At 58.6% G+C, this 12,793-nt stretch overlaps 1 pseudogene; it reads right to left on the bottom strand.

Moving 5' to 3' along the window:
* Nucleotides 1-1,170: 1,170 nt before the first annotated feature.
* LOC113995534 lies at nucleotides 1,171-2,022 on the bottom strand (annotated as a pseudogene).
* Nucleotides 2,023-12,793: the final 10,771 nt, after the last annotated feature.

The raw sequence follows: 12,793 nt of genomic DNA, 5'->3' as shown, positions 1-12,793 counted from the left end.
CTCCTGGAAGCAAAGGAACCCTGAGAATTTCTCTGGGAACAAGTTAAGGCAGCAGCAGCTGCATTCAGTTAATCAGGATCCAAAAGGAGTGTTTTGGCCTTGACTGGTGTTTTCCATCCAGAGAGGGCTGTTTGCCAAAGTGGAAACCACTTGGAACGCTCTGCATGGCAGCCTGTGTTTTTCTCTGGTGGCTGAACACAGCCAGCACATGAGGGGAGGGGAATGTGTGGGATCAGGGCACTGCTTTGGGGCCATGCTGGGAATTCCAGTGGACTAAAAGACAAAGCCCAGGCGCTGTTTCCAAAGGAACCCCAATGAAAGGGGGACGCCGGAAAGATGGGTGGACAAGTCCTGAAATGGAACTCTGTGTGTGCAGCCTCATTTTCTCCCTCAGTGCCCACAGAGGGAGCAAAAAGTGGGGGTTGGGACCCCTAAACTGTTGGGGGGGGGGGAAATGGGGATTGAGGGAAAAATGGGAAAGTGGGAGTTACAGGGAGAAGGGTGGAAAAGGGGGATAGTCTGGTGGGTTCAACAGTCCCATTGAGGTCTTTGGACACAGGGGTGCATGGAAAGTGTGGTGGCCCCCCTGAACTCTCAACTTCCTGGGGGGTGCTGGGGGTGCTGTATCCAATCTCACTTGCATTATGCCAACAGTTGCAATTTAGAGGAATTACAGAGGTGTGACTGAAACACTTTTGTCCTCCAGATTTTAATAATGGCAAAACAGATCTATTGATAGAAATGAGTTAGTTATAGTTACAAATGATCAGACAAAAGATCTTCATCAGAATTATTTACTGCACAGTACAAACACCAAGACTACAAGGAGTACAGGATAAGATAGGACAGTGCTCTACATTAAAGCAATTGTTGAAGCAATTCTACTCAAGCTGCCACAAAAGCAATAATTCTTAATTAGAGATGGATGGAACTTCCCCAGACCAACGCTCGGGAGGAGATCTCTGCTCTCAACCTCCAGGACTGACCCTGGGGGGGGTCCCCAGCCAAGGCAGGAATCTCCACACACCCCCTGAAAAGGGTTCTGTTGGAAGAATGTGTCCCTGGGAAAGGGGACTGGCCCTTTGCGGTCAAAAGGGATGGACTGACAGTCACTGGACTCCAGGGGTTGCCTCACCATCAGGGGCTTCATTCAAGGTGGAAGCAGCGGCCGAAGCTCTTCCCGCAGTCGGGGCACTCACAGGGCTTCCCTTACTGGTGGGTCCGTTGGTGTTTGGTCAAGGCAGAGCTCTGGGTGAAGCTCTTCCCACACTCCCCACACTTGTAGGGCCTCTCACCGGTGTGCATGCGCTGGTGCCTGATGAGGTTGCAGTTCTGCTTGAAGCCCTTCCCGCAGTCGGTGCAGCGGAAGGGCCTCTCATCCGTGTGCGTCCGCTGGTGCTGGATGACATGTGAGTTGTTCTGAAACCTCTTCCCACATTCCAAGCACTTGTAGGGCCGTTCTCCAGTGTGGATGCGCTGGTGTTTGATCAGGTAAGAGTTGACTCTGAAACTCTTCCCACATTCCCCACATGTGTAGGGTCGTTCTCCAGTGTGGATGTGCTGGTGTTGGATCAGGTCGGAGCTGTCCCTGAAACTCTTCCCACATTCCTGACATGGGTATGGCCGTTCTCCAGTGTGGATGTGCTGGTGTCGGTTAAGGTTGGAGCTGTCACTGAAACTCTTCCCACATTCCCCACAAGTGTATGGACGTTCCCCAGTGTGGATGCGCTGATGGCAGAGGAGGTTGGTGCTCTTCCTGAAGCTCTTCCCACATTCCAAGCACTTGAAGGTCTTCTCCCTGCTGGGAGGCTGATCAGGGACCACCAGGTCAGAGCTCCCCCTCAAGCTCCGGCCTTCCTGGCACAGGATGGCTCTTTCCTCCTCAGAGCACCCTGGGATGGCTTTGGAGCCCCTCCTGCGGGGGGATCTCCGGCCCTTTTCCTCCCCGCTGCCTTCCTGCGCCGGGGAGCCCTTCAAAACGGCCTCTCCCACCAGGCTCTCACGGGGGGATTTGTCCTCCGGGCTCTCCGTCCTCACCTCGGGGCCTGGGGCAGGAAGCAAGAAGGACAGGCAGGGGATTTGCCTCCGGCCCACAGGGAAGGCCAAGGACATCCCCCCAACTCCGGCCCCGGCAGGACGGCGGCGCCAGCGGGGTTGTCCTGCAGCCGGGGCCATGCTCGGCTGACAGAGCCAGCACAACACCCGCCCAAAGGGACACTGCCTTCCTCCTCACCTGCCTGGGGGGACCAAGGCATCTTCCTCTTCCTCGCAGCCTCCTCCTCCATCCGCCCAAGCTTTGGGAAGGACAAATCCTGATGGGGGGGAAAACAAGGGCTGAACACGTTGGCTTGGGGGTTCCTCCTGCCCAAGTCCATCTCTAGAACTCACCGGGCATCCTGTGACCATAAAAACCTCCAAAACATCAACATTCAGCCCAGAAAAACCCAAACCTCTGAGATTCAGGCAAAAACCCTCTCAAAACATGCAAGAAGACCCTCGCCCACCCAAACTGCAAAAAGTTGAGATTCAGCCAGAAAATACTTTAAAATATGAAGGTTAACCCAAAGAAATTCTCCCAGGAGTTCCCCCTCTCTGGTCTGTCGCCTCTGGGGTTGGGAACAGCTTCCCTCTCTGCGATGCTGGGGGTCCCAGTCAGGGATGCTGGCAGCATTGGGGGTTCCAAGGGTCCCTTCTCCTCTGACTCTCGCCTTCGGGATGCCAAGTTCCCAGACATTCCCCCTCTCCAGGTTCTCCACTCTGTTGTCCCAGGGATCCCAGGGGTCCCCACTGTCCAGGCTTCCCCTTCTCCATGCCCCCTGTTTCAGGCTCCCGGGGGTCCTGGGGCTCCTCCCTCTCCGTGCTCCCCCCTCCAGGTTCCCGGGGGTCCGCCAGCTCTGCCATCGCCCCGCTCCGCCCTCCACACTCGGCAGCTCCCGGGCTCCACACCCACCCCCGGCACTCCCGGGGGGCCCCAAACCCGCTGTGTCCCCCCCGCCGGCACCGGGCTGACAATGGAGCCGGCGGGGCCTGACCCAGCAACACCAACCCCCACCGTGGGGGGGACCCACACAAGGGCCAGCTGTGCCCAAGGCAACCAAACAGCCCCACAGGCCAGGGGACACCAGAGGCTTCCCCAGGGCAACAAGAGCAGGGAGCGGATCAGGCCCCTGACACGTGGGCGGGCTCTGGGTTCAGCCTGACCAGGGGCAATTTGGCACCAACAGCACAGCCCCAACTCCTGGCTCAGCACAGGGGGCCCGAGCAACCCCCTCTCCAGGCTCTCACAGCTTCCCCCTCTCTCCACCCTCCACCACTTTCCAAGGATCAAGTCATGGAGACAACAAGGCACCCCCAATGCACATCCACTCCCACTCTCCCTCCTCCCCCTACCCCTCCTCTCCCACCGCTTTCCCAGGCTGTTCTCCAGTGTGGATGTGCTTGTGCCTGACGAGGTTGGAGTTCCGGTTGAAGCCCTTCCCACAGTCGGTGCAGCAGAAGGGTCTCTCATCCGTGTGTGTCTGCTCATGCAGGAGGAGATTGGAGCTGGTCCGAAACCTCTTCCCACATTCCAAGCACTTGTAGGGCCGTTCTCCAGTGTGGATGTGACGATGGGTGCAGAGATTGGAGCTACGGTTAAAGCTCTTCCCACATTCCCCACACGTGTAAGGACGTTCCCCAGTGTGGATGTGCTGGTGTTGGAGCAGGGCGGAGCTACGGTTGAAGCTCTTCCCACATTCCAAGCACTTGAAGGGCTTCTCCCTGCTTAGAGGTTGTTCAGGGACCACCAGGTTGGAGCTCCAGTTCAAGCTCCAGCCGCCTTCCCGGCACAGGCTGGATCTTTCTTCCTCAGAGCACCCTGGGATGGCTTTGGAGCCCCTCCTGCGGGGGGATCTCCGGCCCTTTTCCTCCCCGCTGCCTTCCTGCGCCGGGGAGCCCTTCAAAACGGCCTCTCCCACCAGGGTCTCACGGGGGGATTTGTCCTCCGGGCTCTCCGTCCTCACCTCGGGGCCTGGGGCAGGAAGCAAGAAGGACAGGCAGGGGATTTGCCTCCGGCCCACAGGGAAGGCCAAGGACATCCCCCCAACTCCGGCCCCGGCAGGACGGCGGCGCCAGCGGGGTTGTCCTGCAGCCGGGGCCATGCTCGGCTGACAGAGCCAGCACAACACCCGCCCAAAGGGACACTGACTTCCTCCTCACCTGCCTGGGGGGACCAAGGCATCTTCCTCTTCCTCGCAGCCTCCTCCTCCATCCGACCAAGCTTTGGGAAGGACAAATCCTGATGGGGGGAAACAAGGGCTGAGTGCGTTGGCTTGGGGGTTCCTCCTCCCAAGTCCATCTCTAGAACTCACCAGGCATCCTGTGACCATAAAAACCTCCAAAACACCAAGATTCAGCCCAGAAAAGCACAAACCACCCAGATACAGGCAAAAAAATCCCTCAGAAATAGTAAGAAGATCCTCATCACCCCAAACCGCACAAAGCGGAAATTCAGCTGAAAAATACTCCAAAATATGAAGATTATCCCCCTCTCCCTCCCCTCAGCCCCCCTCTCCCACCCCTTTCCCACGTGCCCCCCAAACCCCGGCTCCCCCCAGCTCCCTTTGGGGGTCCCACCCGCTCTTTTCGCTTCTCTCGCCCCTTTCCCATCGTGGCCGCTCCGCTCACCCGACAGCGGCAGGAAGGGCAGGGACAGGGGCGGAGCAGAAACAGCAACAGCAGGAGAACAATCGCCCCCCATCCCATGGATGCCCGGGAAGGTGGAACTCATCCCAAATATCCTGGGGGGAACACGGGGGATCATGACATACTGGGGCTGCCAGCACAGATTTCCCTGCACAGTCTGCAGTGAGTCAAGCTTTGGACAGGAAGTTGTGCCCCATGGATGGGATTGCAGAGGTTCTCTCAGGTCCCCAGCAGGAATCAGCAACCAGGAATAGACACAAAAGGCCCCCACAAAGATTTCGGGGGAGTGTCCTGTAGGGAGGGGACAGTGTCACCCCACCAGGGCAGGGCTGGCAAGTGGGAGGCTGCTCCAGGGGTCTGCAAGAGGCCTCGTGCTCTGCTCGGCCCCAGCACTGGCTGGTCCCAACACCCCCGGCTGCCCCCGGCCCTGGGCAGCTCTGCTGCCACAGGCTGTGCCCTCACCGTGGCCCTGCAATGGCCCTGCCTGTCCCTCACCCGTGGCCCTGTCCCTTGGCTCTCTCTCTGCCAGCTCAGTGTGGGGCACATGGGCTGGGGGTCCCTCCCAAGCCCCCCGGGCAGCCGGCGTTGGCTGGGGGGATGTGAGGGCTGGGCCTGCTCAGCACAGCCCAGGCCTCGTGCCCAGCGCCTCTTTCCTGCCCCACACAAGAGCTTCCCGGCCCCTCAGGGCTCCCCTGCTGCTGCCTCTGCTCCTGGCCCTGCCTTTGCTGCTCCCTTGGCTGGGGCAGCGGCTGCAGGGGGGGATGGCAGCAGCTTCAGCTCCACGGCACTTCCTGGGGGGAGCTCAGCCCGGGGGGACGGGCAGGGACCTGATGGGGATGGACAGGGGCCCAGCAGGGACAGCCAGGGCCTGCAGGGGAAGGCACAGGGACAACCTGGACCCCCACACTGACACCGCTGTCTCTGCTCCTCCTTGCAGGCTCCGTGGCCAGGCACAGTTGGTGTTCCTGGGTGCCCACCATCTCAGCACTTGGAGACGCTCAAATCAGCGCCCACAGCTCTGCAGCAAAGCCCCAGCTCACCTGGCACACAGGGGATGGACACAGCACCTGCTCGGGGATGGGCATTCACAGCTTCTGTCTCTTTCCCACCACGAGGCTGCCCTTCCTCAGCAGCACCTCTGCCTTGCACTTATTCTCAGCCTCACCTCAGGGACAGCTCTGGGCTCACCTCCACGCCACTTCTCAGCCTCACCTCAGGGCCTGGGCTCAAGGACAGGAACCTGCAGGGAGGGGACATCAGGTGCAAGCTGAGGGCTGCCTGCTTGCACTGGCCTCTGGGCTTCCTTCTCCTTCTACAACCATCCCAGAACTCAGCCTGCTTTTCTAACACCACACATTTACAGACTAACCTTGGAGATAGATATGGACAGACATCTCGATCACCCTGGGGATAGAGCCTCAAGCATGTGCTGCCATAGGAATGGAAATCAGAGAATCACAGAATCAGCCAAGTTGGAAAAGACCTCCAAGATCATCAAGTCCAACCCTGGATCCAACCCTGCTGTGTTTCCCAGACCATGGCACTGATGCCACATCCACTCTCACCTTCAACACCTCCAGGGACGCTGACTCCACCCCCTCCCTGCCCAGCCCATTCCAAGGCCTGATTACTCTCTTGGGAAAGAATTGCTTCCTAATATCCAACCTAAACCTCCCCTGGCACAGCTCAAGACCCAGCCCTCTTGTCCTACTGCTGCTTCCTGGCACAACAGCCCCACCCCCACCTGGCTCCAACCTCCTGGCAGGGACTTGCAGAGAGTCAGGAGGTCTCCCCTGAGCCTCCTCTTCTCCAGCCTCAACACCCCCAGCTCCCTCAGCCTCTCCTCACACCACTTGGGCTCCACTCCCTTCCCCAGCCTTGCTGCTCTTCTCTGCACCTGCTCCAGCCCCTCCAGGGCCTTCCTCAACTCAGGGCCCAGAGCTGGACACAGCACTCCAGGGGTGGCCTCACCAGCGCTCACTCCAGCCCAACAATCACTTCCCTGCTCCTGCTGACACACTCTTCCTCACACAGGACACCAACCATTGGTCCTCTTGGCCACCTGGCCACACTCTGCCTCCTCTTCAGCTTCCTGTCCATCCCCACTCCCAGCTCCCTTCCTGCCTGCCTGCTCTCCAGACACTCTGGCCCCAGCCCGGGGGGCTGACGGGGCTTCTTGTGCCCAAAGGGCAGGACCCGGCCCTTGGCCTGCTGGAACCTCATCCCCTTGCAATCAGCCCATGGATCCAGCTTGGCCAGGTCCCTCTGCAGAGCCCTCCTGCCTTCCAGCACATCAACACACCCCCAGCTTGGGGTCACCTGCACATTTGCTGATGAAATGCCTGGTTCTGCAGCAGCTGCAGATGCTCAAGGGGCAGCAGGACCAAGTCAGGGGCCTGGGGGGAGTCTGGGGGGCTTTGGGGTCCCAGAGGGTCCTGGGGATGCTGGGGAGGGGCTTTGAGGATTGGAGGTACAGACCAGGACAGACCAGGACAGACCAGTACCTCCTCACTGCTCCCCAGATCTCTCCTGGAGCTGGGCCACGTTGTCATGGGACACCTGAGCCCCCCCCCAGTGCCCTCCCAGTACAGCCCAGTGCCCCCAGTACAGCCCACTGTGTTCCTGTCCCAGGGTGCCAGGTGATCTCTCTTCCGAGGGGGATTGGAAGGGATTTAAGGGGGGCCTGGGGGAGATTTGGCTGGATCTGTGGGGGGGTTGGATGGGGATTTGGGAGGTTTTAGGGGGCTTTGGGTGAATTTGGGGGAGTTAAAAGGGTTTTGGGGGCATTGGGGGTTCAAAAGTATGCAGGGGAAAGGGGATTAAAGGAAACAAAGGGGAGTTGAGGGACATTTGGGGGGGGTTAATGGGGCCTAGAGGGGGAGAGGAGGGGCTTCCCTATGAGCAGGTGAGTCCTGAGACCCCCCTCGTGTCCCCAAGACCCTTTCGGTGTCCCCAGTTCCCCCCTTGACATCCCCAATACCACTGTCCATAAATCCCTCCCCACTGTCCTCAAATCCCATCCCTGATGTCCCCAACCCTCCATCTCACCCCAGGAGCCCCCCTGGACCCTCTGACCAAAAACGCCCCCCCCTCCTGCTCACAGAAAGGCCAAGGGCATCTGGGGACACACTGGGGACAGCTGGGGGGCTTTGGGGGGCACTGGGGGATTACTGGGGGATACTGGGACACACTGGGGGGAACCAGGGGGCACTGGGAGGGACTGGGGGGTTACTGAGGGATGCTGGGAGGGCACTGGGAGGGACTGTGGGGTTATTGAGGGATTACCAGGACACACGGGGGAACACTGGCAGGTTACTGGGCCATACTGGGGTTACTGGGTGCTCACTGCAGGATCACTGGGCCATACTGGGGGGCAGTAGGAGGTCACTGGGACACACTGGCTGGTCACTGAGGGGGTCACTGAGGGGGTTACTGGGCTGTACTGAGGGTCACTGGGAGGTCACTGGAATATACTGGGGGCACTGGGATCCCCTTACCCGAATGTGGTACATCTCCCCCCCTGCACTTTGGGGTGCGTGCACAGGACCCCTCCTCCGGGGGCTGGGGGACCCCCTGAACCCCACTGCTGGGCTTTAGGGGACCCCCGGGCCCCCCTCCCTGTGGGGTCTCTGTGTGCTGAGCTTTGGGGGTCTCCGGGGCTCAGGGGGGGAATTGGGATCCCCATTCCCTGGGGTCGGTCCACCGACATAGAGACCCTATAAAGTCCCCTCAAAACCCCTGAAATCCCCTCAGAAATCCACCTCTGGACCCTTCCAAACCTCCTCAAGGGCCCCACAAATCCCCTCAGAGACCTAATTCCCCCTACCAAGACCCCCTAAACCCTCTCAGTGACCTGCAAAACCCACCTGGGACCCCCCAGACCCTTTCAGAGACCTCAAAAACTCCCTCAGGGACCCTCAAAACCCTCTGGGACTTCTGAAATCCCCCTAGAAACCTCTAAAACTCCTTCAAAGACACCCCCCCCAAGCCCCTCAGGACCTCTCAATTTCTCTCGGGGACTCTCAAACTCCCTCAGCGATTCCCAAACCGCTTCAGGGACCTTCAACCTCCCCCTAAGTCCCCTCACGACACCAAACCCTCTCACAGACCCCCAAAAACCTCCTCAGGGACCCCTAAAAGCCTCTAAGGGACCACAAAACTACAGAACAGTAAAAGAGCTTTCTGTAAAGGAAGGGAGCAAAGAATCTGAGGAAACCAAGGAAAAACTGAAGCAAAGCAATAAAATACCCCTGGCCCTTGCAGTTTTTCCTTCACCTTTTTCTCACTTTTCCTTTTTTTAGGGTTCTTTTTTTGGTTGGGTGGTTTTGATTTTTTTTTTTCCGAGGGACTTTCTCGGCAATCGAATCGAACATCCGGGTTCTTGGGAGGCCTCCGGGCCCCGCGGCTCCCGAGAGGGTCCTCCGAACCTCCGAACCCCCCGCGCCAAACCCTCCCGAGCCCTCCAGCCTTTCCCCCCACAGCCGCGCTCCCCGCAGCCCCCGAGGGGATCCCCAGACCCCGCTCTCCCGCACCCCCCGCCTGCACTCAGAGCTCACCGACCGACCCGCCGCCATCACCGATTCCCGGCAGCCAACGCGGCAGGGGCGGGGGCGGGGCTGCGGGGGCGTGGCCGCGCGCTGATTGGCTGCGGCGGCGTTCTCGGAACGCGGTGCGCGCGCAGCCGGGAATCGGTGCTGGCGGCGGGGCCTGCGGTTCGCTCTGAGTGCTGTGAGTCCCCCCGGGGGGGATCGGGAGGGTTTAGCGGGGGGGTTCGGGGATAACCGAGGAGGTTTTGAGGGGTCCCTGAGGGAGTTCGGTGTCCTGAGGGGACTCAGGGGGTGGTTGAAGGTTCCTGAAGGGGTTTGGGGGTCTCTGAGGAGGTTTTGGTTTCTGAGGAGATTTGGGGGGTGCCAGGTGGGGTTTGGGGGTCTCTGAGGAGGTTTGGGGGTCCTGGCGGGACCTTTTAGGCAGTTTTGGGGTCTCTAGGGGGTTTACGGGGTCTTAGACGGTTTTGAGGGTCTCTAAGGGGGTTTGGGGGGTCCCTAAAGGGGACTGGGGGGTCCCAGGTGGGTTTTGTGGGTCACTGAGAGGGTTTAGAGGGTGCTGGGGAGGGACGAGGTCTCTGAGGGCATTTGAGGGGACCTTGAGAAGGTTTTGATGTGTCGAGGGGGGGATTTCAGGAGTTTTGAGGGCATTTTGGGGGGTCCCCTAAAGCCCAGCAGTGGGTCCAGGGGGTCCCCCAGCCCCAAAAAGAAGGGATCCTAGGGATGGCCCCCAAAATCCGGGGGGAAATGTACCACATCCGGGTAAGGGGATCCCTAGACCCCAGTATATCCCAGTGACTTTCCAGTGACCCCTTCAGTGACCAGCCAGTGTGTCCCAGTGACCTCCCACTGCCCCCCAGGATGGCCCAGTGATCCACCAGTGAGCACCCAGTAACCCCCAGTATGGCCCAGTAACCTGCCAGTGTCTCCCCGTGTGTCCTGGTAATCCCCCAGTAACTCCCCAGTCCCTCCCAGTGCCCTCCCAGTGTCCCTCAGTTCCCCCCAGTGTGTTCCAGTATCCCCCAGTAATCACCCAGTGCCCTGCAAAGCCCCCCAACTGTCCCCAGTGTTTCCCCAGATGCCCTTGGCCTTTCTGTGAGTGTGTGGGGGGGTGTTTTTGTGGTCAGAGGGTCCAGGGGGGGTTCCTGGGGTGAGATGGAGGGTTGGGAACATCAGGGATAGGGTTTGGGAACAGTAGAATTGAGGGTGTCAAGGGGGGAATTGGGGCCATGAAGAGGCCCTGGGGACATTTGAGACACCAGGGGGGTCTCAGGGTGTCAGGGGAGGAACTGGGGACACCAAGAGGGTCTTGGGGACACAAGGGGGGGGTCTCAAGACTCACCTGCTCTTGGTGCAACCCCTCCTCTGCCCGCCCAGGCCTCATTAACCCCTCCCAAATGTCTCCTAACCTCCATTTTCCCTTTAATCCCCTCCCCCCATAGGTACCTCTGACCCCCCAATGTTCCCAAGACCTCTTTTAACTTTCCTAAAGGCACTCAAAACCCCCAAATCCCCATCCAAACTCCTCAGATCTCCCCAGATCTCCCCCAGCCCCCCCTCAAATCCCTTCCAACCCCCACAAAGAGGGATCACCCAGCACCCTGGGACAGGAACACAGTGGCTGTACTGGGGGCACTGGGCTGTACTGGGAGGGCACTCGGGGGGGCTCAGGTGTCCCAGGACAACGTGGCCCAGCTCCAGGAGAGATCTGGGGAGCAGTGAGGAGGTACTGGTCTGTCCTGGTCTGTTCTGGTCTGTCCTGGTCTGTCCTGGTCTGTACCCCCAATCCCCAAAGCCCCTCCCCAGCTCCCCCAGGACCCTCCTGCTCCCCAAAGCCCCCCAGGCCCACCCAGACCCCTGACTTGGTCCTGCTGCCCCTTGAGCATCTGCAGCTCCTGCAGAACCAGGCATTTCTTGGCTCCCCACAGGGTCCTTCCCACACCCAGAATGGAATCTGGAGGCAGCAGGATGTGCACAGGGCTCCCATTTCCTACAGTGCAAAGGGGCTGCAGGGAATGATTCCCCTGCTCTTGCAAATCTGCCAAAACCTGCAGGGCACAGAAGGGGGAGCTTCAGGAATTTGCTGGCGTTGGGAGTGGAGCTCACAGGGTATTGAGAGGAACATATCCCTCAAATACAATCTCTCTGCATACACAATATCTGTCTGGACAGACAGATAAAGCAATAATCAGATATATTCTGTATCATATCTATATCATATTCTACAGAATCCATCCTTAGCTGTTGTATGATAGATCTATAAGATATTACAAATAATAAGCAATAACAAGGCATTTGTGGTTCTGCCTGTCTCACACACACACAAAAGTCTGGTTAGTGCTGCCCTCAGGAAAACCCCCCAACCTTGCTCCAGCTAAAGCCATGGAATTTGTCTTTGTTTCCCTTGGGTTCAGGGTCAGGCTGTGTCTGTGTCCAGCCCAGAGGCTCAGAAAAGCATTTCTCCAGTCCCACTGCAATCTACTGCTGCAGACAGGACCCAGGCACTGGTGGCACTGGGAGTGAACAGCAGAGTGTTTCCAGGGGCTCTCTGAACGAACACAAGTGTCCAGAGAAACCAGCACAAGTGTCCACAGAAGTCCCAGTCCTTCGTCCCTGAATGAGCTTGTTCAGCCTAGGAAAAACTAAGTTTTATTTCCATGGAAGGAGGTTTTTCCCACTTTTACACCAGTTTAGTTCCAAACTGGTTTCTTCATTTCCTCCTCCCAATTTCCCTGAAGGACACTGAGAGGGGCCATGGACACTGGCAGGGATCACAGAGTTTGTCCCTTGGCCATACAGCTCCTGTTGTTTGGCAGCACAGGAGAGGTTAATTAGAGCCCAGGCTCCAATCCCAGGGCACCCATTGGATCAGCACTTGGGGATACAAACTGACCTTGGGCTCAGGATGCAGCTGGGAGCAGAGATTTCCCTGCAAAGTCTGCAGTGACTCAAGCTCTGGAGAGTAGATTGTGCCCCATGGATGGGATTGCAGAGGCTCCCTCAGGTCCCCAGCAGGAATCATCACTCTCTGCAAGTCCCTGCCAGGAGGTTGGAACCAGGTGGGGGTGGGGCTGTTGTGCCAGGAAGCAGCAGTAGGACAAGAGGGCTGGGTCTTGAGCTGTGCCAGGGGAGGTTTAGGTTGGATATTAGGAAGGAATTTCTTCCCAAGACAGTAATCAGGCCTTGGAATGGGCTGGACAGGGAGGGGGTGGAGTCAGCGTCCCTGGAGGTGTTGAAGGTGAGAGTGGATGTGGCCTCAGTGCCATGGTCTGGGAAGCACGGCGGGGTTGGATCCAGGGTTGGACTTGATGATCTTGGAGGTCTTTTCCAATGTGGCTGATTCTGTGATTCTGTGATTCCCATTCCTATGGCAGCACATGCTTGAGGCTCTATCCCCAGGGTGATAGAGATGTCTGTCCATATCTGTCTCCAAGGTTAGTCTGTAAATGTGTGGTGTTAGAAAAGCAGGCTGAGTTGTGGGCTGGTTGTAGAAGGAGAAAGAAGCCCAGAGGGCAGTGCAAGCAGGCAGCCCTGAGCTTGCACCTGATGTCCCCTCCCTGCAGGTT

Source organism: Pipra filicauda, unplaced genomic scaffold, assembly GCF_003945595.2.
Source record: "Pipra filicauda isolate LSUMZ 115617 unplaced genomic scaffold, ASM394559v2 scaffold981_size41794_pilon, whole genome shotgun sequence".
NCBI lineage: Eukaryota > Metazoa > Chordata > Aves > Passeriformes > Pipridae > Pipra > Pipra filicauda.
The sequence above is the reverse complement of the archived record's forward strand: the minus strand, read 5'-3'. Positions and strand labels throughout refer to the sequence as shown.